Below are 21,774 nucleotides of genomic sequence, written 5' to 3'. Positions count from 1 at the left end.
GTTTTTAAAAAAATTGTATTTGCTTTAAAAACACGACTCGTAGATCTATGAACTTTCGTAACTGAGTCTGATCAGCTCAAAAAGTTGATCTGCTTTATTAACTTACGTTTTATATGCTGAGGAAACTTCAACTTGTCGACATGAATTGCCACATTTTTTCCCTCTGCCGACTCTCCGAGCGCCAATCTCTTGTTGAAACCATGTCTTCTCATACTGTAAACTTGACGTCCATTGTTGTTTATAAAATAATTGAGACATCAGCCGTGGTGGCATAAATGGCTACATGAAAAAAAAAACACAAATTTAACCTGGCATCAAGATAGAATATTTAGCGTAGGCGGCCTAATGATATATAGAACTGACGATCCCCAAACCTTTTCTGGTCTCGAGGATCGTATTCGGAAATAACAAACTATTTCGTTGGCGAGGTCTTACCATAACCAGAGCTATAGGGCTTGTGATGATGCATTTTCAGATACTGCATATGAAATCCAGCCACTACTTCTTGATTTTTACAATAAACATTGGAATTCAAATGCGCTTACAGTTCGTTTCTCATGCAACAAAATTTCCCCGAACTGTTGTCAAGAAAACTTTTACAATTATGGCTCAACATTCAAGGCCTCACTCGCGTTGTTGTGGGAGAGACACATTTTCATTTCTGCAAGGAAGTTGTAATGCAAGCGGAGACCTTCAATCAAACCATTGCTTTAACCCTGCTTAAGAAAAAAACCTTCTGTTGCACTAAGTTACCAACCACATTATCGAGACAGCTCCCCGTAACATTTGGCGTCCAAACAGGGACCTCATCTGCCACAACCACTAATCGATCCTGCGACTGTTTTTTATAATGCCGTCTTACTCCTTCTCAATCACGACCAATATGCTAACCGAGGCACGTGGGGCTGGTCCAGAAGCTTCGTCTACCTTTGGTACTATGTACGATAATAAGGCTGTCCATTGAAGTCAACCAATGTCAAGGAACTCAATATCAACCCAACCACCGATCTTGAGTTCAACCAAGGGCAACCTCTGCAAGAAGTTAAAGCGGTAGTAGGCCCAATAGAAACGTTTATTAGGTCCCATTACAGCGAAATCGCTCATGCTTGCAAACAACAAACTGTGAAAACATCGTACGTGCGGCAGGGATTTTATGATTCTGCCAGAGCACCTAGATTACAGTTCGCGATGTCCAGTAACAAGTTTAACCGTCATAGGCATCTTAACCGGCCTGATCAGGCTCGTGGGCTGGGACTGCCGTGGACTAACCATTTCTAATCACGTTTTCACCATCGATTAAAATACTGAAAAATAAATTTGATTGGGACCATTTATGAATTTAATACGGTTAATGTTCTATTTAAATGTCATAAACATCATGTTTTCATATACAAACATACATTAGTAATTTGTTTGAACGTTCCATGATAGTGACGCATAACACTTTCGAATACACAAGTGAAGTCGCACGTATTTGTTCACTCTATTTTGAATCTGGTTTCTTAGTCTCCATATCGTAGAGGACTTCCCCAAAGTCGAAGCCTCGATCTTGTTTCCTCTTCGTCAAGTAAGGTGCAATGTAATATTTCCCCCTGAAAAATAAGGTATGAATTTGACAATGAAGTATGGATGTTGCTAATGTGGAACACATAGTAATAATAACAGAAAAGGCGAAATTTTGTATACAAGGAGTCATTTGTTTTTATAATGTTCAATTACTGCCAACAAAACTATGCGGAATTAGTGAAGATATATAATTATTCAGAATATAGAATCACGTATCCCTTCACCCGGGGATAATTTTCTAACCCAATCCATGTTAAGTTAAGGAAGACTCAGTTAGCTACACACATTCAACGTTCGTTTTGAAATTTGATGGAATTGGCGATTTTCTTTCTATCAAATATAATTCGGATTCCATTTTTAATCAAACCTCTGCAATGCCACGTAATACTAAGACTAAAAGTACAATTTCGGATCATGGTTGTGCCTCAGTACGCGAGGTATTATACTCAAAATATTTCCTGCGCCACGTCATAGCAATCTTTTCAAAACATAGAATAGATTGGTAGAATGAGTAAGAGCAGAATAAAGGTGAATGTACAATGGGACTCACTTTGTAAGTTGAAGCTATAAAACTTTAATAACACAAGAGAAAAGCAACAGAAAACTTTTTTTTATGTATTCATACGTTAAAAAATTAATTTGGGAGTCCACCAAGAAATCACTATACTCCGCCAAGGACAATGTTGCTAATGTCTGAAATAGAGGAAGGTTGTGCAATGGACATGCAATTCCATCACACACAGCCATACTCGACACATGCCATAACAACACCAACCCAACGACCGCCTAGTCACGTAGTTTTCATAACGACATATCCCAAACCGACTAAGCAAAAAACAGTCGGGAGATGTGAAATAGCAGAACTCAGTACAACAGTGAAATCGGTTGAAGTAGGGAGATGCGGGAAAAGCGTCAGAACACTCAAGTTTTATGTGTGAGCATGGAATAGCAATGATTAAATCAGACAGAAAATAACCTACCCAAGCCATGAAAATCTAGACCGATACCACAACAGGGGCGGAGCGCTACTATGACATCATAAGCACCAAGGCGCTGAAGGCTCATAAGCACCAAGGCGCTGAAACCAGCAAGGCTCGGAAGCCAGCAAGGTCTTATAAAGGCAAGGTTCAAACCAAGGCAAGAGAAATTCCTATCATCCAGTATATTATACAAACTAATGAGTACCGGTATACGTAATGGGAGACCAATAAAGAGTTTACAGCTCCCTGCAGTCACTTTTCCAGCGGAAGCAGAGATGAGTGATAAAAATTGTCATGAAAAGCCTAAATGTACAAGTGGAGGAAGAAAACAAAGCAGTTTAGACATCATGCTTCATGATGGCATAATAGTCACCATGCTTAATGCTGGCATACTAGTCACCATGCTTAATGAAGGCATAGTCAACAAGCTTAATGATGGCATAGTCACCATGCTTAATGATGGCATTGTCACCATGCTTATTAATGGCATTGTTACCTGAAATACTGATAGGTATTTAGATTCCCGAGCCTTCATTGTACTGTGTAAATTTACGAAGCTCATTCACTAGACAGTTCTCAAGTAAGACCTGGTCTAAAAATCAGCCAAAGAAAAAAGACAGTCAGTCATTCAACAACATTCAGTTTACCTGCAAATACGAGGCAAATTTTTTAGTTTACAAGTTATAGAAACCAGAAAAGGCTTAGCTTATACAAAAGCTTATACAAACCAGAAAAAGCTTAGGATAGCTCCACCCAAGAAAGCAATAGTAATCCTGTTGATAAGTTTGCTTGCAGCAGTTGACATGGCTGGCACTGAGCTGACACCAAGTCCTCCTGAAAATAATATCGTGTTTTTACAATCCACCATTATTTATATATTCCTCCTCTGGTTGAAAACGCCAAAAAATTATTGCTAAGTTTATGTACGTATTAATTTCACACGTCAAAAAATTTTTGCAAGCCAATAAGTTGAATCATTTCTGATGCATGACAGTTTGAGCAGTCCTATGGGATTTAATAGACATAGACTAGAATTTATTAGACATACTTTCAATAAGACTTAATAATTCCCTGACATAACAGCAAGCATGAGATAAAATAAACAATTTTTAGACATACATTAAAATATCTTTAAAAATCCAATATTTTCTCACAATAATTGTTTTCAAGAATCAACCTACTAATCCTGTGTTATTAAGAGCTGGAAGTCTTAGGTGTGGAGTTCACGGAAGTGGCTTTTGAAGTTGAAGTGTCAGCCTCAACAGCTTGTGACTTTGCAGCTTTATTAATTTCGGAAAATATTGGTTGCCAGAAGTAAAGTGCACCACCAACTCCTATCATCGAAATTGCTATGATATCAGCAAAAGAGAACCTGTAAATAAAAAGTAATGCAAGAACCACATTATGTACACCAAGGTTTAATCACGCATCCAACAACTAAAGCAACAATTAAATAATTGAAAAATTGTAGATAAAAACTTTAAAGAAATGTGCACTTCATTTTTTCAGATAATACAAAAGTTTGCAATCAGAAAAGTTTATAGTCAGACTGCAGAAAGTGTCACTAAATATCAGCTATTAACAGTCTTTTCCAGTTAAAGAATACCACCGTACCTATTGCAAAGAAACACATCACTAATTAATGTCTATACCTACAACTATAATTAGTGACAGCAACAGAAAACCAATCCAGCAAGTCATACCTAGATTTTATGCCACTAAATATATGAATATAAGTAATGAAGTTCAGGTAATAATGCTCTTCAACAGTAGTTGTTCACTCACCTTCCTCTGCCTCGGTGAATTCTCATCATCCAAATTTCCAATACACTGAGAATAGCATTTACACCAACAGGAGCAGAAACCTGAAAAACATTAACAGTTAAAAGTATCCTTATTTGTTGAGCAATTAGTCATATAAATATATATCAAGAGTAAGAAAAAATCATGAATTTTTGTAATAGTTTGTTGAGCTTTTTGGGGCAGCAACTGAGCTTTCCTGCCATATTTGGAGTTGCAATTTTTCCCCTATCATAAATAGCACATGAGTTGCCACTTAGCAGATAATGCCCTTAATTCAAGGCTTATTCCTAAAAACCTATAAATACTGATTGGAACTACACATTATAGGGTTGTTATCACAATGATAAATATAAAGCTGTATGATTTCATTATAAAGCAATCTTGGATGATGGTAAGAAATTTGTAAAAATTTGCAGGTCAAAATTCTGTTTTTATGGGCATTTTCTGAAATCCCAGCAAATTGTTTATTTGAAAGAAATATGGTATGACCATTGAAACAGGTTAAATTGAATGCAAGCATAGGTGTTCTTGTTTCCTTCATGAATAGCTTTCTCACAATTTTCCAGAATAGTCTATAAAATTGAGGTTCAGTTTTGATGATCATTTCCATTAAAGGGCAGATCAGGCCAGCAACATAAATGCTATGGCAACTAAACTCAGTTGCAAATAATAAGCATTGCATCTGATGAACAATCTTCTATAGTTCTACACATGGTGCCATGTTATGGTAAATATAAAAAACATGAGATTTTGAGGAATTGGAGTGCTCCGTCATAATCTAGGAGCACAACATATCACTACACCTTCCCCCATGAATTCCAGCAAATCACTGCAGCAGAAGACCTACTGGTATTGACAAAGAGACATGACTTCATGCCAAGCACTAATTGGTCAAAGTCTGAGACCAATTAGCAACTTAGCATGATTTAATGGTACTGTAGTGCTCCCAAAGATCTATGGGTGTCCAGACCAAAAGATCATCAATGGATTTCCTATGAACTTAATTCAGAAACAATATTCGTGAATCATATTAATTGCACTATTAAAAAAACAATAAAACTCATAAACATAGCTAGGTAGTATCACTCTGCTCATCTATATGTGTGAAATCAATCATGGGAGATATAAAAATGCAATTAATATCTACCAGGAAGAAACTCGCATGAAGGGCAGCCTGCAGCACCTGAACAAGCTGGTGGTGGTTGGCAGGCAGTGCTCCAAGCAGTTAATTGTTTGATACTGCAGAATTGTTCAATAAAGTTAACTATCTTGAGCTTTGTTTTGTTAGCTTCTTGACAGCAAAACCTATTTATAGATATTAGGACACAATAGATTCTTTAAATTCAACTCAATGACACTGATAGCAGATACAACAAGGTCAGTATGGGAGCTGCATTCTTGGTGTATGGTATTTTCTTGATGTATGGTATGGAGCTCCTTGGAGTGCACAACAGTGGGTGCATTCAGGAAAACTCCTACTTTTTTGAAATATTGCAGCCCTAATATCATATAATTTCAGTGTATATGAAATCTCATGGCTCTAATGTCATGTACTATTGTTTTATTGAAAAAATTGCAGTTTACACTTTGCATAACATGTTGTTTCACGAAATTGTCAACTTCTGCCATCCGCAGTACTTCAACGCTTCCGCCAAAATATCCTGCAGAATGTAATAATAACGAGTTAACAGAAAGTGTTCTGTTGAAGATTGCAGTTACAGTGATGTCAGAGCGGTCAGCAGTCAGACTGCATTATCACGTTTAACATTTGCAGTTGCCACTAAAGTAAAGACAAATGCTGTTTGACTATTATCAAGGTAAAATTAGAGATTTGGAGTAACACTAACACATGCACATGACTTTGTAGTTGTAGGTAAGTTTGTTGCTTTTAAATGGCTCTTCATCACTTCATGACTGAGATATGGAATTCACAACTCAAATAAATGGGATCACGGCTGGTAAATCCATAAAACCATGGCTTGAAAAATCCAGTCGCAGCTCACTGAGCTCACCCAAGTCTGTAGAGTACGGCCTTTTAGCTCGAGATATTGGCGTCTTTTGAAAATCTTTATCAACCATCTTGACCTTGCATTGGCATCTTTTGAGGCTCTTCATGAGCCATCTCAACCTTACATCCGCGTCCCGTCGCGGTCGCCGCGGTCTGGAATGTGCGGTGCGGCGCATGCACTGGAGGCCCATTTTGGGATGTATGCCAGCAGGCCTGGAAAGAAAGTTGCCAGTATGTTTGCTGGAAAAATGAAAGTGCATCTCTGACTGATGCCTGATGATCGGTACTGATGAGCGCTTTACGATTGATTCGGCCAATGCCCGACAATGATACATGCACTTGGGCGATTGATGTGGCTGTTGCTCAATGATCAACATAGATGCCCGCACTTTACAAGTAATGAACGACACGCATGCACACATTTTACGATCGATGTGGCCATCCCTCATGCTTCGCTGCTCACCAAGTAGATATATTCCATGCCTGGTATTCTGGCAGAACACAGAATCCTTCAATGCTTCGGGCAAATTAATCTGAATATTTTTCTGGAATATCCAAGTCCTAACCATCTTTCCATTTGGCATTCACTAGAATTAGTAGAATATTAAGGTTTTTAATTTCAGAAGTCAATAATTTAGTGATATGGTTTTAGAGAAATCTAAAATTATGTAGCTCCATTTTACATGGTTGTTTCTGGCTTTTTACATTCAGTTACTACTTACTATCTGGCATCTGCTATATGAAAATCCCCCATTGAGTGATTGATTATTGAGTCGTGAGCACCCTTATCATCGGCCTTATGATACAAGCATGGAAAACTTCTAACCAAAGAGCCGCGACTAGAGCTTTCCAACCATTTCCGGAACTGCGAGATTTCTGCCAGATGAATTATCTCTTATACACCGTCAACCGAGGCTACTCGGGACGATTTTGAACGTTTTTCATTCATAACTTCTTACCATGAAACATTTCATAAACAAGTTTAGGCCCATTTCAAAGCTCTTTGCAAGGGCTATCACATGGCTTCTCCAAAAAAATTCCATATGCTATTCGTAAGGTGCTAGAAGCAAAAAAAGAGTGTCCCAAGTAGCCCTGTCAAACAGGGCTACTCAGGACACTTGGAATAAAACTTTATTTTAAAACATTTGAAGCATGCAGAGTGTACTCATTCATTACTAACAGTACTCTGAAGTCCTCTTTCATTGTAGAAGATGTTGAGGTAGAATAAATGACATTTTCTGTGATTTTTACTTGTTTTTCCTTTATTGATATGATATTACCATATACCTTAATTACCGTATTATTGATGCAATATTACCGTATCCATGAACATGCCATTGAGCATTTACAACAACCTTGTCCACTGCAAGCTTCATATCAGCAGCGTTATAGCATTTTTTCTGTATCTGTAAGCTTACAGGACAGCTTGTAATTTCACACCATTTTAATTGGGTTAAGCAACTTTACTATAAAAAAGATCGTGAAAAACATACCTGAAACAGAAAGGAATGTTTTAGTGACAATTCCAGTTAACAAAAAAATTGATTAACAACAAAGAATTTCGATTACATTTACCTCGCTTGGCGAAAAAAAATCACTTATCAAGAAATTAGTGCATCATCAGTCATCATAAAATTGTACATAGAATGCTATATACAGGGTGTCCCAAAAAAACGATACCCAACTTTGAATGGCTGTAACTTGAAAAGTAATAGAGTTACAAAATTTTGGAAGGTCAGGATTTGTTTCCTATGTTTTTCTGTATCTCTCCACAAAAAATCAGATTGATGTAGTCATAAGCGTTTGATAGAACTGTCAGTGACATGTGCTAAAATCGTGCTTGCGCAAAGTTTTAGCAAGATCATTTTGCATACTCATTACGTTGTCTTGACATGTTTTCTTTTTGCTGTTTGATTTTTAGCGCATTTTCTCATTTATGAAGAAGATGCACTATTGTGCTTGCCATGTCTGTCTGTCCGTCCGTGACTTCATGTTTTCGTTGGTGAGGAAGGTGAGGCACAATCATGACAATCTTTGGTGAGAGACAATCATGGCAATCTTTTTTGGGAGGCAATCATGACAATCTTTGGTGAGACACAATCATGACAATCTTTAGTGAGACACAATCATGGCAATCTTTGGTGAGACACAATCATGGCAATATTTGGTGAGAGACAATCATGGCAATCTTAGGTGATAGAGAATTTCAAAACCAAAGATTGTCTCTCACCAAAGATTGACATGTTTTTGTCTCACCAAAGATACAAAAAATGTAACTCAGTACTCACTGCAGTGAGTGACAGAGAGCTTATTTTCTCATTGATGAAAACATGAAGTCACGGATGGACAGACAGACGGACATGGCGAGCACAATAGTGCATTTTTTCATAAATGAGAAAATGCGCTAAAAAATAAAACGGCAAAAATAAAACAGCGAAGAGAAAACATGTCAAGACAACGTAATGATTATGCAAAATGATCTTACTAAAACTTTGCGCAAGCATGATTTTAGCACATGTCACTGAAAGTTCAATCAAACGCTTATGGCTACATCGATCTGTCTGATTTTTGGCGGAGAGATGGAGAAAAACATAGGGAACAAATTCTGACCTTTCAAATTTTTTAAACTCTATTACTTTTCAAGTTACAGCCATTCAAAGTTGGGTATCTTTTTTGGGACACCCTGTATAGAATTGTGCACCAGGCATCATAGAATGAAAAGTAATTGACCTAAACTATGATTTATTTCTTCAAAACATATAATGGTTGTCACTAAAACATTATTTTCTATTTCAGCCTTCAGGTATGTTTTTCACAATCTTTTTTGTTATAGTGAAATCACTAGACTCAATAGCTAAATAGCTGAAGTGCTAGTAAACATTTGGCCACTAAACTAACTAACTCAATTAAAATTGTGTGAAATTACAAACCATCCTGTAAGCTTACAGATACAGAAGAAATGCTACATGGCTGCTGATATGAAGCTTGCAGTGGACAAGGTCGTTGTCAATGCTCAATGGTATGTCCATGGATACAGTAATATCACATTAATAATACGGTAATTAATGAATATGGTAATATCATATCAATATAGGAAAAACAAGTAAAAATCACAGAAAATGTCATTTATTTTACATCTACAATGAAAGAGGAGGAATTCAGAGTACTGTTAGTAATAGATGAGTATACTCTGCTTGCTTTAAATGTTTGAAATTGAGTTTTATTTCAAGTGTCCCTTATTACTCCATTTCAAGTTTAATTCAGGAGCCTTTTATATTGTGTCTAGCACCTTACAAATAGCATATGGAATTTTTTTGAAGATTCCATTCGATAGCCCTTGCAAAGAGCTATAAAATGAGCCTAAACTTGTTTCTGAAATGTTTCATCATTTCATGGTAAGAAGATATTACCAAAAAAATGCTCAAAACCATCCCTTTTTACCCCGTTTGACGGTATGACATTCTATGCACAATTTTGTGATGACTGATGATGCACTAATTTTTCGATGAGTGAAATTTTTTCGCTGAGCGAGGTAAATGTTATCAATATTCTTTGTTTTTAATCAATTTTTTTCTTAACTGGAGCTTTTGCTAACTGAGGTTCTACTGTATATACACGTTTTTGTGGGTGTCCCGAATAGCCCCGGGGGCCGGGGGTGTCCCAAGTAGCCCCACTGTGCGGAAATGGCCGCAATTTTTTTTTTGGATTGAGGTATGTAAATTCCACAAATAAAGTTTTCATGCTGACACTTGTCTGCCACTTTTTTCTAAGCAAAATTTTTTAATACGGCAAATATTTTTTTACTACAGACCTTAGCAGAAGTAACTTTTCGAAATATTGTTTTTCACCATTATTTTTAGGAATTTTTCAAAGCTAGTATTTTTGAACTTCCTTTATACTACATAGATAGGAAAAATGTTGACATTTACGCCACTATATTTAGTTTTGCTACTAAAACAGTTTTACGTCATGTCGAACAGTCAGAGGACTGTCCCAAGTTACCCCACCCGTCCCGAGTAGCCCTGGTTGACGGTAATTGTTAACAAAAATGCACGATCAGGCTGATCGTGCATTTATATTAATTTAGTACAAAATAGTACAAAATATTCATTTTTAACTTCCTCATTTACCTGAGATTTAATCCAATTTTTTATGTATGATAAGGCTGGTATCCAGGATACTTTACTGGTCTACTTATGGGACTCAAAAATGAACTTGAGGGAGAGTCTAAAAAACTCTCTGCTTTGCCACTATGCCTGTTACTGTTATGATAGGTTGGCAGCCATTTGGCTTGGCTGCCTTGGCATGGTGGGGCATGCTGCTAGAGAAAGCCAGCATTGCGTATACCCAACTTCACCCATTAGTGGTTACCTAGTTCATATTCCTTTCAGCCTAAGTGGCCTTGGCCCAGGGGCCCTCAGCCTCAGGTTGCACTTGCAAGCACCTTAGTTAGCAATGACAATTGACAAAGCACGTTAGTCTGTTAATTAATAAGTAAAAAACTGGGAAGCATGATTTATGGGAACTTGGAAGAACTTTTAATGAAATTTCACAAAGGGGTGGGCCCCAGTGGGGCCCCATGGCTGTGGGCCATGCCACTGATGCCAGGGGTTATTAGGTTAATTTAGGGCTAGCTGCAAGAGACCTAGAGTTAGAGTGAGGAGGCAGGTTTAAGCTGGTTGTGTTGAACTTCAGTTGAACTGAAGTACTGACTACTGACTACTGAGCTCTGACCTCTGAGTCTGAGTTAAGAGAGGTTGTTGACAGTTGTTGTGAAAGAAATGGAATTCCGCTGGGATCAAAAGAAGCAAGTGATAAATTTTCATGGCTCACTGGTGATTGGCTGGACGTGGCAAAACAGAGATTTTTTTAAAATCAGTTCATTTTCAATTTCCTCATTTACCCCAGATTTTAACAGATTTCTCATGTATGATAACTCTGGTATCCAAGATACTCTACTGGTCTACTTATAGGACTAAAAAATGAACTTGAGGAAGAGTCTAAAAAACTTTCTGCTTTGCCACTATGCCACTATGGCGCTGGAGAACCAGGAGAAGCAAGCATTTCCAATTTCATCCCATTCAAACATAAGTGATCTGTGATTGGAGATTTGGATTTTGGAGGCTCAATTTGCTTCCTCAGTTTGCTTTTGCCAATCATGATCATCAGGTCACGTCTCACGTGTGATCAGGCAGGGCACTGGGCAGTGGGCAGGGTGGCGGACAGTGGCAGTGGCAGTGGCCCAGTGGACAGACACTAGTATGGAATATATCAACTTGGCGAGCCGCAACTGAATTTTTCAAGCCGTGGTTTTATGGATTTGCCAGCCGTGATTCCATTTCTACGAGCCGTGATTCTATTTCACCGAGCCGTGAATTCCATATCTCGGCCATGAAAAGCCATTTACGAGGTGCGAATGCAAATTTATTTACAAAGTTTATGCACGTGTTACCCCAAATCTCTAATTTTACCCTTAAACAGTCAAACGGCAACCAGGATGGAATTCTAATAATGATGGTTCATATATTATTCCCGATACACCTACACCAGTTTTTCGATACAACATTATTTGAGGCAAAAAAATGAACTTCTTATAGGCTTAAAACACGTATGGGTATGCTAAGTTTCTATAAGGTAATTCACTTGGAAATGTTGCGTGCCAGCAAGGCTGCAGGCGCAGCTTTCACTCAACAATTAAAATTATACAAAGTATTAGTTCGTTAAATATTTGTCTCTTAATATGACTGCAAAAAAGTAAACTTAATAAAGTAATTACAGCTACCGTGACTACGCTGTCAACTGTCAAGCAGACTTTTCCATGATGCACACACTAAACACGCAATTCATGGGAGCTAGACTAAATAGAACAACAAAAGCAGGCGCCCGGCATGCAACTACGAAAACAAATGACGATCGTAGCAGCGGCGGCACGGTTCATAACGTTATTATTATTATTATTCAACGAAGAGATTGTTGTGGCGTCTTGTTCAGATCGAACTTCGAGGTCACGTTACAAGTGGCTAAATGCAAACGTTAATATACTCAATGCAAGAGAATGATTAATTATGATATTTCTGATAGAGGTTTGAAATATTTTTTGAAGCCTAAAACTATAACAAATTATTTCGTTACTTTGACATGGTTGATTTCAAAATAAATATTTTAATACGAATTCATGAAAAACGTTTGAAATAAATTGAATAATGTTCATTTATATCTATAGGTGGGAGTAATTCGAGTGAACAATTATGAATCGATTTATTATCCTTTAAATAAGAATCTTTGCATTGAAACTTCTGGAAGATGTGTCCACCGCAATATTTGTACAGTGGTATCAAGAGTCAAAGCCGTCAACCGATCGTTGGATGGCCGCAAATATGTCGCATCGTTCTACCTATTACAGTCAATAGAACCTAAATAAACTCTGTTCATCAAAAGGACAAAAAGCTTATGTATCAAACATACGTGGTAGTACAATAAATTTTGAGATCTCCAGTCATGAGACTTAAATTCATACTCATAGGTGATCTTGAATTTTTGCACTGAGTTCAATTAAGCAATTTGTAAAATCATAAATTTCAAATAGGTACCAACTTTTTCAATTTAATTCTGAATGAGTCGCATCTGTTGAATTCTAATAGGGATCATTAATTTTTGCATTGTATTTCTGAAAATCAAGTATTGCATTTCTTTTAAATTAAAAACATTCTTTTACATCAAAACCAATGATTTTTTTCTAACAGATTCTTTGATAATTGATGATCTCACTCATATAACTTAATATTTTAAATTTAATGATTTTGTCATTTCGATGACTAAACTTTCTTTGGTTCATTAAAATAAAATAATTACTGCTTATAAACAACCAACGTTTTCTAAAAGACACAAGACGTTCAAAAACTCGCCATGGGAGACAAAATCATTCAGGATTTGAAGTGAAGTTATTAAAACAAATTCAACATTATAGGGCGAAAACATGAATATATTTGTATTTAGAAGCGTATCAATTGGTGTTTAAATTTTGAAACAATTTTCCATCATTTAAATGTCACTGTGAAATGTGGATCAAATCTATTTATTATGAAATTGAACTTTACAAGACCAAAACAAGGTGTCTGACACCGTCTTGTCTAATGTCAACAGTCAACACAATGTTGCCATACGCCGTGAAAGATTAGCAGTTTATCCCATCATTCCGTGTGGATTCGAGAACTTTGTTGGTTTTGGTAAAATCGTGAGAATTTTCTGCGAAAGTTTACTTAATTTTTATTTTTATTTTGAAACATATTCATTACAAAATTTGTCAATACGGATACACGACTAGTGTATGTATTGGAGGGAAGAGTCGCCGACTTTTTATCGGTTTTCGAACCACATGCAAGCGAGTTAAAGGAAGTGCAGCTGTCCGGGTGTCCGCAGTTTCTGACGAGCTCAGTGTAAGAGTATCAATTGTCACTTTGGTGGAAGGTGTAAGGTGGTAAAATTTTCGATACATTTTCTTTTGTTAACATGATAATATATTACCTATACAGAATTCCATACTGACGGTAACAATAAAATTTGTCTCTACTGTAAGTTCAGCACGTGTTAATATACAGTCTGACCGCTTTGACATGACCGCAACTTTGCGCGATCTTCAACAAACGTTTTGTTTATTTGTTTACATTACGATGTTTATGTTTTTTCTGCAAGATATTTTTGGCGGAAACGGTAAAGCAATGCGGATTGCGGAAGTTGAAAATTTTATGAAATGACATGTTTGCGAAGTGCAAACCGCGATTTTTTAATCAAACAAAAATTTATGACATTCGAGCCGCGAGATTTCATACCTACTGAAATTTTATGATATTAGAGCCGCGATATTTCAGACAAAAATAGGACTTTTCCAGACTAGGACAGACAGGACAGTGGTTAAAGTTAGGAGTAAGGCTACCAAGATTGAATTTTGAAGCAAACTGCAAAGAGGTGCGGGTTTAATCTCAGCTCTGTGCGGCAGTTTCTGGTCAGAATTGGCAATGGCAAGCCTGGCAAGGAGGCCGGGAAGTTAAACAAAGCAAAATTGCAGCAGTGAGTTGCTGAAGTTGCAAGTTCAAAACTGCAACAAGCTGTACACTCAGTGTACAGCCTGTACTGCTGTAGATGTTCTGCAATGTTAAAAATCAAAGCCCTGGAAAATGGTCCATTTTGACCTCCCTCGGACGGCGGACCCTTCGTTACACGGTTACAACTTACAGTTCGTCTTTGACCGGCTGACTGCGCAGTAGGCAGTCAGTCAGTGCTCACTGTTCAGTGCTCACCCCTAAACAAACCGTACCCGGCTCACCGGAAGTACCTAACCTAACCTCAGTCAGTCATTGGCTGCGGAAAGTTTGAGCTGTGGCTATGAACTTCAGGTTTGTGCTATTATTTTAGAGACTGCATTAACTTGAATCAGTACCGTACATAAATTCACTCTCATTTGTTTGCAACTTGAGTTTGTATCTACTTCAACCTTATTTTTGTTTAATTTTAGTTGTCTGTATAGCAATTCAATATCTCATTCATAAATGAAAATCACGTGGCAAATTATTAATGCAACGTTTTGCTGGTAAAGATAGCAGATGCATTCATACAGATTCCAGGTATAGTTTATGTCTACAAGAAGCTGAACTTTTCTAAGCATTTTGAAAAGCAATCTAATAAATCCAATAAACTTCTCGGACTGATCGAGCAGACGCGCCTACGAGTTCCTAGATGCAGGAGCGATGAAGCTGTTATTTGTTGCTGTCGTGCGCCCAAACCTGGAGTTTGAAAATGTCTTGTGGTCACCGAGGCTTGAAAAGGACAAAAATTTTAATAGAAAGTGTTCAAAGACGTGCAACAAGGATGATTCCTGGCATGAAGGGCAAGTCATATGAAGGTAGATTAAAGATTATGAAGCTTCCAAGCCTCAGTTATCAACGTCTACGTGGGGACCTCGCTGATGAATACAAGTTTACTCTTGGTTTATACAAGGTCCCAGAAGGATCACTAGAATTTGAAACAGGAACCAACAACACGGTCCACGGCTATAAACTAAAAAAATTGCGTTGCAACTCATCCACGCGACAACATTTCTTCTCGCTTCGAATCACCGACATGTGGAACAGCCTCCCCGATTATATTGTTGACTCTCGGAGCACAAACGCGTTCAAGAACAGACTAGATAAAACTATAAAGAAATATATGTTGAGACTTGAAATGCCTAGCACCGTATAGCACCGGGTGGAAGTCCAGTAGCTACTTCAAACAATCGTCAGTTTACAAAAAAAAAATCCGGTCAAATTTGTAGCAGATCTCGCTACATAGAACTAATTTTATATATATCATATCTGGCTACATAGAACTAATTTTATGTTTATCATATTAATATTAATACTGCTAACATTACGTTTATCGCATTAATAATTTGCACTTCATCATAAGAATAGTTCAGAGAAAGCTCAGTTCTGTTGATGGCAACATCTCACTCCCGTCAAACCTCCCTCTCATGGTCTCCTTCTAGTGTACTTTAAGCCCCTTTCACACAGGGCAGTAGATACTGCGCGCGTCAAAAATGCCGCGGCAGTATTTACCGCGCAATCTTTCACACGAGGCGCTTTTTACTGCTGGGATCTATCAGCCTTGCAGTGCTTTATGCACCATCAGTCCATCTCTATGTTTATGTAACAATATTTCTATATGAAAATATATCTCTATGTGAGAATAATGTAAAAACATCTCTATGGAAATACCTATATATTTTATGGGAAATACAGAATAGAATAGAAGTGTCGGCGTTGAAGACATAGTCCCATGGCCTGTTGCCGATTCTTGAACTTTTCGTGACTTGATTCACAAGGGATCCGGCCTTTGGAACCTGATCTTTCCATAACTGACGATTGATTGAGATAGCTGCTGGACTTATTGCCTGCTCCGTAATTTGCTAGGCATTTTAAGACTGAACATATGCTCCTGCATAGCTTCGTCTATCAAACTCCAGGTTCGGGCGCACGACAGCAACAAACAACTGCTTCATCGTTTCTAAATCTAGGAACTCGAAAGAACGTCTGATCAGTCCAAGTCGTGATGAGTGAAGATTTGAAGAAAGAATAGATGAGGATAAGAAAACTTAGTGCGTTTAATCTGACGAGTGACGAACGACGTCGCACCACGCAACCACGTTTACACCACCACGCCCAGCACCTCGTCTTCATCACCAACCCTGGTATTTCAATTCACCGGGATCATCATCCTCGAGCAGGTTACGTGAGCATAACAAAATAAATTCATATTGTCAAATTGCTGTTGTTTATTTTTGACCCGACCAATTTTATCCTGCTGAACCTAAAGTTTCCATCTGAATTTAGTGAATATAACAAGTTGCCCTGGCCTCAATTTCCACTGATCGGAGTCGAATAATTATTGAAAGCGGTCGGGCACGTAGCCCCCACAAAAGGACCTGTTCTTAGATCTCCTGTGGAAAAGTCACGAAAAGTACTAGAATCAGCGACCGGCTACATCAGGTCTACTCCCCAGCGCCGACATCTCTATGTTATGTTGTATTATATGTTGTGTAATATTTTGTGTTATGTGTTGTGCTATGTTTTGTGTTATGTTCTGTACTAATGTTTTGTGGTATGTTTCGTGTTATGTTTTGTGTGTTATGTTTGTGTGTTATGTTTTGAGTGTTATATTTTGTGTGTGACGTGTTGTATGTGTCGCGGCTCCGGTAGATTTACCACTTTTGTGGCGTACCGTAGCTGCCTAATCGCGGGTCCGAGGATGGTAAGGATCAAAAAAGACGATCTTCGTATAAACACATAATCCAGAGAATTGAGAGCACGAGAACGCTTAATGAGAGAACCACACGCTACGAGCGCGGGGCTCGACTGAGTCGAGTGAGGCGTTGGCCAGCCGCGGCTACCTTGCCCAGTGCTATAACGGTCTGCCGCGGCAGAATACATTCAGCGTTTACATTTTAATTTAACACGTTCAAGTGAACGTGACAGTATGTTGTGTGTTAGGTGTTGTGCGTTGTGTTTTGTGTGTTGTGACCTTATGATCTTAACTTATGACCTTATGACGAGTTCGGGACTTCCTAGTCCCCGGTCACGCTGATGCGCCGTATTCGTCGTCTTCCGTCTCCGAGTAGTCGCTAGGCAGGTCACCCCACCCTTGGGTCCCGGATGTAACGTTGAACGTGTTCCGTATATTTGCCCGCCTTTGGGCCAGCTGATGCAAGATGCTGTTGCTTGTCACTTGCTGAGGGTAGTTTCTCATTACTGGACAAATCGGGATCTTTCTCAACCAATCGTCTCATGGTCTCTTGGAAGTTGCAAGGGTGAACTCTCCTCCCCTCAGCTCTTTTGGCAGGGCATTAAAGAGCCTCGGTCCTAAAACGGACAGTGATCCCTCACGGAGAGTCTGTACTCGGGCCGCGGCTCGGTTATTAAATGGGGGAACCTTCACAGTAAACAGACCTATACGCAAAAGCTCGAAATCAAGCTAAAGAAAGCTGCCGCAGCGCAGTAAAAATTCTCGAAAAAAGTATTGCTAATAATGCAAAAAAGAACCCGAAAGCCTTCTATTTGAACGCTAGCTGGAAGTGTATGTTGAAGGACGGTATTTCTGATTTGAAAGTAGAATCATTTTTTCAGTAGCGTATTCACTGAAGAGGACTTGAACAGTATTCCAGCTATTGAGGAGCGCCCAGTCGGCTCTGAATTAACAAGTTTTGAGATACAAGAAGAAGAGGTTCTCACGCGCCATATCGCTGTAAATCCAAACAAGTCATGTGGACAAGACGGCTTCCACCTCCAGATAACTCAGAGTTGGCAACTGTCCTCTTCAGCCCTCTGACGTCATTCTTTCGAAAAACTTTGAACGAAGGGTTCTTGCCGGCTGACTGAAAAGAAGCTCAAGTGACACCATTGTTCAAAAAAGGTGACAAAAGCTGCCCGGGCAGCTATCGCCCTGTCAGTTGACAGGTGTCGTTTGCAAGGTAATGGAATCTGTGCGGGATCGATTGATAGATCATTTGACTGTTAATAATCTCCTATCAGACTGTCAGCATGGCTTTATTGCCGGGAGATCCTGCACCACTAACCTCTTGTCTACTCTGAACAGATGGACCCACCTGCTGGACGAAAGGGAGCCAGTATAGATGCAGTGTACCTCGATTTTGCCAAGGCATTTGACAGTGTCCCACATGAGCGGTTGTTGCGTAAATTGAAGTCTTTGGGAATTGAGAGTAATGTACTCAAATGGATCAGAGATTTTCTAGTAGGAAGGCGACAACGTGTCAGTAGAAATGGGTCCGTATCAGACTGGGCTTCAGTGCGCAGCGGCGTGCCGCAAGGAAGCGTTCTCGGGCCTCTTCTATTCGTTGCGTTTATAAACGATCTGGCAGAAGCTGTGTCTAGCGTTTGCTCGATGTATGCTAACGACACAAAAATTTATAATACAGTGAAGAATACGTCGCAAAAAGTACAGTTGCAAGGTGATCTTGACAGGCTGGTTGACTGGGCTGATAAGTGGCAGCTGCGTTTTAACGCTGACAAATGTAAAGTTATCCACCATGGCAAGAATAATGAACAGCAAGATTACAGTATGAGAAGACACGGTTGCAACGACAGAGTAATCATGTCGAAGTCGACAATGGAAAAAGATTTAGGAGTTAATATCGTCAATGAGTTGAAATTTTCTAAGCATATTGAAGGTCAATTTAATAAAGACTGATCAGACGCTCTTGTGAATCAAGAAAAAAACATGTCAAGTCACGAAAAATTCAAGAATCGGTAACAGGCCATATGGGCCTATTTTCTTCAATGCCGACACTTCTATTCTTCTATTCTCCCCCTCCTTTCGTGGTAAAGTGTCGGTTGTGTTGTGTGTTGTTGTGTTGTCAAAGCAGCGCCTTTTTTAAAGCTTTTTACAAAGTTGACCATTGGGGGGCTCGTTAGAAAGCTGAGGCTGTTGGGGGTAGGAGGAAGCCTGTTAAGGTGGAATTGATGTCGCAATTGGAAACTCAAAATCAAGAGAAGCTAATGTGAAAAACGGAGTTCCGCAGGGCTCAGTGCTTGGACCGATCCTCTTTCTCATCCACATTGCCCATATTGACTCAGAACTCACCCACGCATCTACATCGTCATTTGCGGACGAGAGAGGTTGCAGGATGACCTATCGTCAATCTATGATTGGGCCATAGTGAACAATATGCAGTTCAACCGCACCAAGTTCAAAGTAATGAGATACAGAGTCCGCACAGAGATCGGGATGCCACATCGCTACTTAGCATCAGATGGCACAGAAATTGAGGATAAGCAACTAGTTCGAGATCTCGGAGTGTCGATGAGTACCGAAGCCACGTTCGATGCCCATATCGAGGAAATAGTCGCGCGCAGCCGCAACGGATGGGGTGGATATGGCGGACATTTTGAACGAGAGACGCAGCACCAATGATTACACTCTTCAGAGCCTTCGTGCTCCCCAATCTTGAGTACTGCTGCCAGCTTTGGTCACCGATCAAGGCGGGTGCGGTGCGGAAATTAGAGGCAGTGCAGCGGACCTTCACGTACAGGATCAGCGGCATGAGGGAGCTGAACCGGAACTACTGCGAAAGACTGAACCACCTGGGACTGTACTCACTGGAGACGAGAAGAGAGAGGTATATCATACTGTACACTTGGAAGATGATAACCGGACTGGCTCCCAACTTAGAGAATGAGACCTCCAGAATAGTGACAAGTTACTACGAAAGGAGGGGGAGACGGTGCAATGTTCCCCCATTTAATAACCGAGCCGCGGCCAGAGTACAGACTCTCCGTAAGGGATCACTGTCCGTTGTGGGACCGAGTCTCTTTAATGCCCTGTCAAAAAAGCTGAGAGGAGGGGAGTTCACACTTGCAACATTCAAGAGACGACTGGACAATTGGTTGAGAAAGATCCCGGATTGTCCAGTAATGGGAAACTACCCTCAGCAAGCGACAAGCAACAGCATCTTGCATCAGCTGGCACAAAGGAGGGCAAATATGCGGAAAACGTCTAACGTTACATCCGGAACCCGAGGGCGAGGTGACCTGCCTAGCGACGACTCGGAGACGGAGGACGTCGAAGGTGGCGCATCAGCGTGACCGGGGACTAGGAAGTCCCGAACTCATCATAAGGTCATAAGGTTGTGTTGTGTTGTATTGTGTTGCAGGGCGGTGGAGTCAACGTCATCGAAGCGGAAGAAATTTTGAGGTCTTTTCCAAAAAAGCTACAGTAATGGAAACGACGAACAGAGACCTTTGCAAACTTTCCCCTGTTGGATGACCGTGTAAGTAAGATCGAGGGCGTGTCCGGTACCGGAGACATTTCGGTACCCAGTGAACTGAAGCAAGCAATTGCAATGCCCTTAGATGAGCTCTCATAGTGTCACGTTCATTTCAACGTGTAAAAATAGTATCAATATATCGTTGACCGAGGAGCTCGAGATAGTAACTTTAAACTGTAGAGTAAATATAATGTTAAATGTGTATCGTAGTATGCAAATTATCGAATTGCCTGCTAATTCAGGAAAATTCAAGTCCGGCAGCGGCGACGCACCCTATGCGCGTGCAGTTGAAGTTTGGAACGGCAACGAGGGAAGCTGTGCCAAATTTATTTCTGTGTTTCTATGTGTTAAATGTGAAATATGTGTATTTACTGGGTGATTGAGATTTTATGAACGAGCAGAAACTGTTTGTGAGAATATCAGTGATTACTTTTTATTCCTGAAGCTGTTGTGTGAAGTTGTACGTCACTTAGTCAAGATGGGCGCCTCTAAGCCAGCGGCATATCACAGAATGTCCGTTATATTTGAATTATTTGTTCAATACATTAGGGTTTGATTTGAATTAACTTATCGGTTTCTTGTATGTTCACACTCTTATAGAATCCTGTACGTGCAGGTTTCGACGCCGAAATATAAGGAAACAAGGATCAAGTCTGCCGACTTATTACCCCCTTATTAAATCGTGCGTCACAAAGCTCCCGGACTAACATAATTACTCCGAGAGCGGAACACATAGTCTCTCGACGGATCCTTCCCCACCAGAATCTCATACTCAGCATGGGTGAGACTGCCGTTCACGCTTAGTGTTCCGACCGCAGATGTGAATGATGAATACCTGGACAAAATCATTGGACTGCAAGAGAGCCAGGTTCAATAGCAACTCTTCAGAACAACAACGCTCTCAACTTTTTGGTGTCTCCAAATCGTAACGTACCCCCTAATTGCTAAGAAAGCCCTGGTTATTCTCCAGAGCTGGGCAGCGCTACTTTGAAATGTAGCGGCGCTACCGCTACCGCTACATGCTCTAAATGTAACGGGCGCTACCGCTACACCCACTAGATTGTAGCGAGCGCTACCGCTACAGTAAAATGTAGCACCGCTAC

At 39.6% G+C, this 21,774-nt stretch overlaps 1 long non-coding RNA gene across 3 annotated transcripts; it reads right to left on the bottom strand.

Moving 5' to 3' along the window:
* Positions 1 to 286: 286 nt before the first annotated feature.
* Positions 287 to 14,683, bottom strand: LOC108679262. 3 transcript variants are annotated; one of them, XR_001931363.2, is made up of 5 exons: positions 14,590 to 14,683; positions 4,332 to 4,411; positions 3,728 to 3,918; positions 3,275 to 3,380; positions 287 to 1,592 (listed from the first exon to the last, which is right to left on the bottom strand). It is a non-coding gene; the product is annotated as an uncharacterized LOC108679262 (long non-coding RNA). The 3 variants fall into 3 exon arrangements; XR_001931364.2 differs by lacking the exon at positions 14,590 to 14,683 and adding an exon at positions 5,533 to 5,833; XR_007156720.1 differs by lacking the exon at positions 14,590 to 14,683 and adding an exon at positions 5,497 to 5,511.
* Positions 14,684 to 21,774: the final 7,091 nt, after the last annotated feature.

This window comes from Hyalella azteca, unplaced genomic scaffold (genome assembly GCF_000764305.2).
Source record: "Hyalella azteca isolate HAZT.00-mixed unplaced genomic scaffold, Hazt_2.0.2 contig5817, whole genome shotgun sequence".
Taxonomy (NCBI): domain Eukaryota; kingdom Metazoa; phylum Arthropoda; class Malacostraca; order Amphipoda; family Hyalellidae; genus Hyalella; species Hyalella azteca.
Note: the sequence above shows the minus strand (reverse complement) of the source record. Positions and strands in the feature narration are given on the sequence as shown.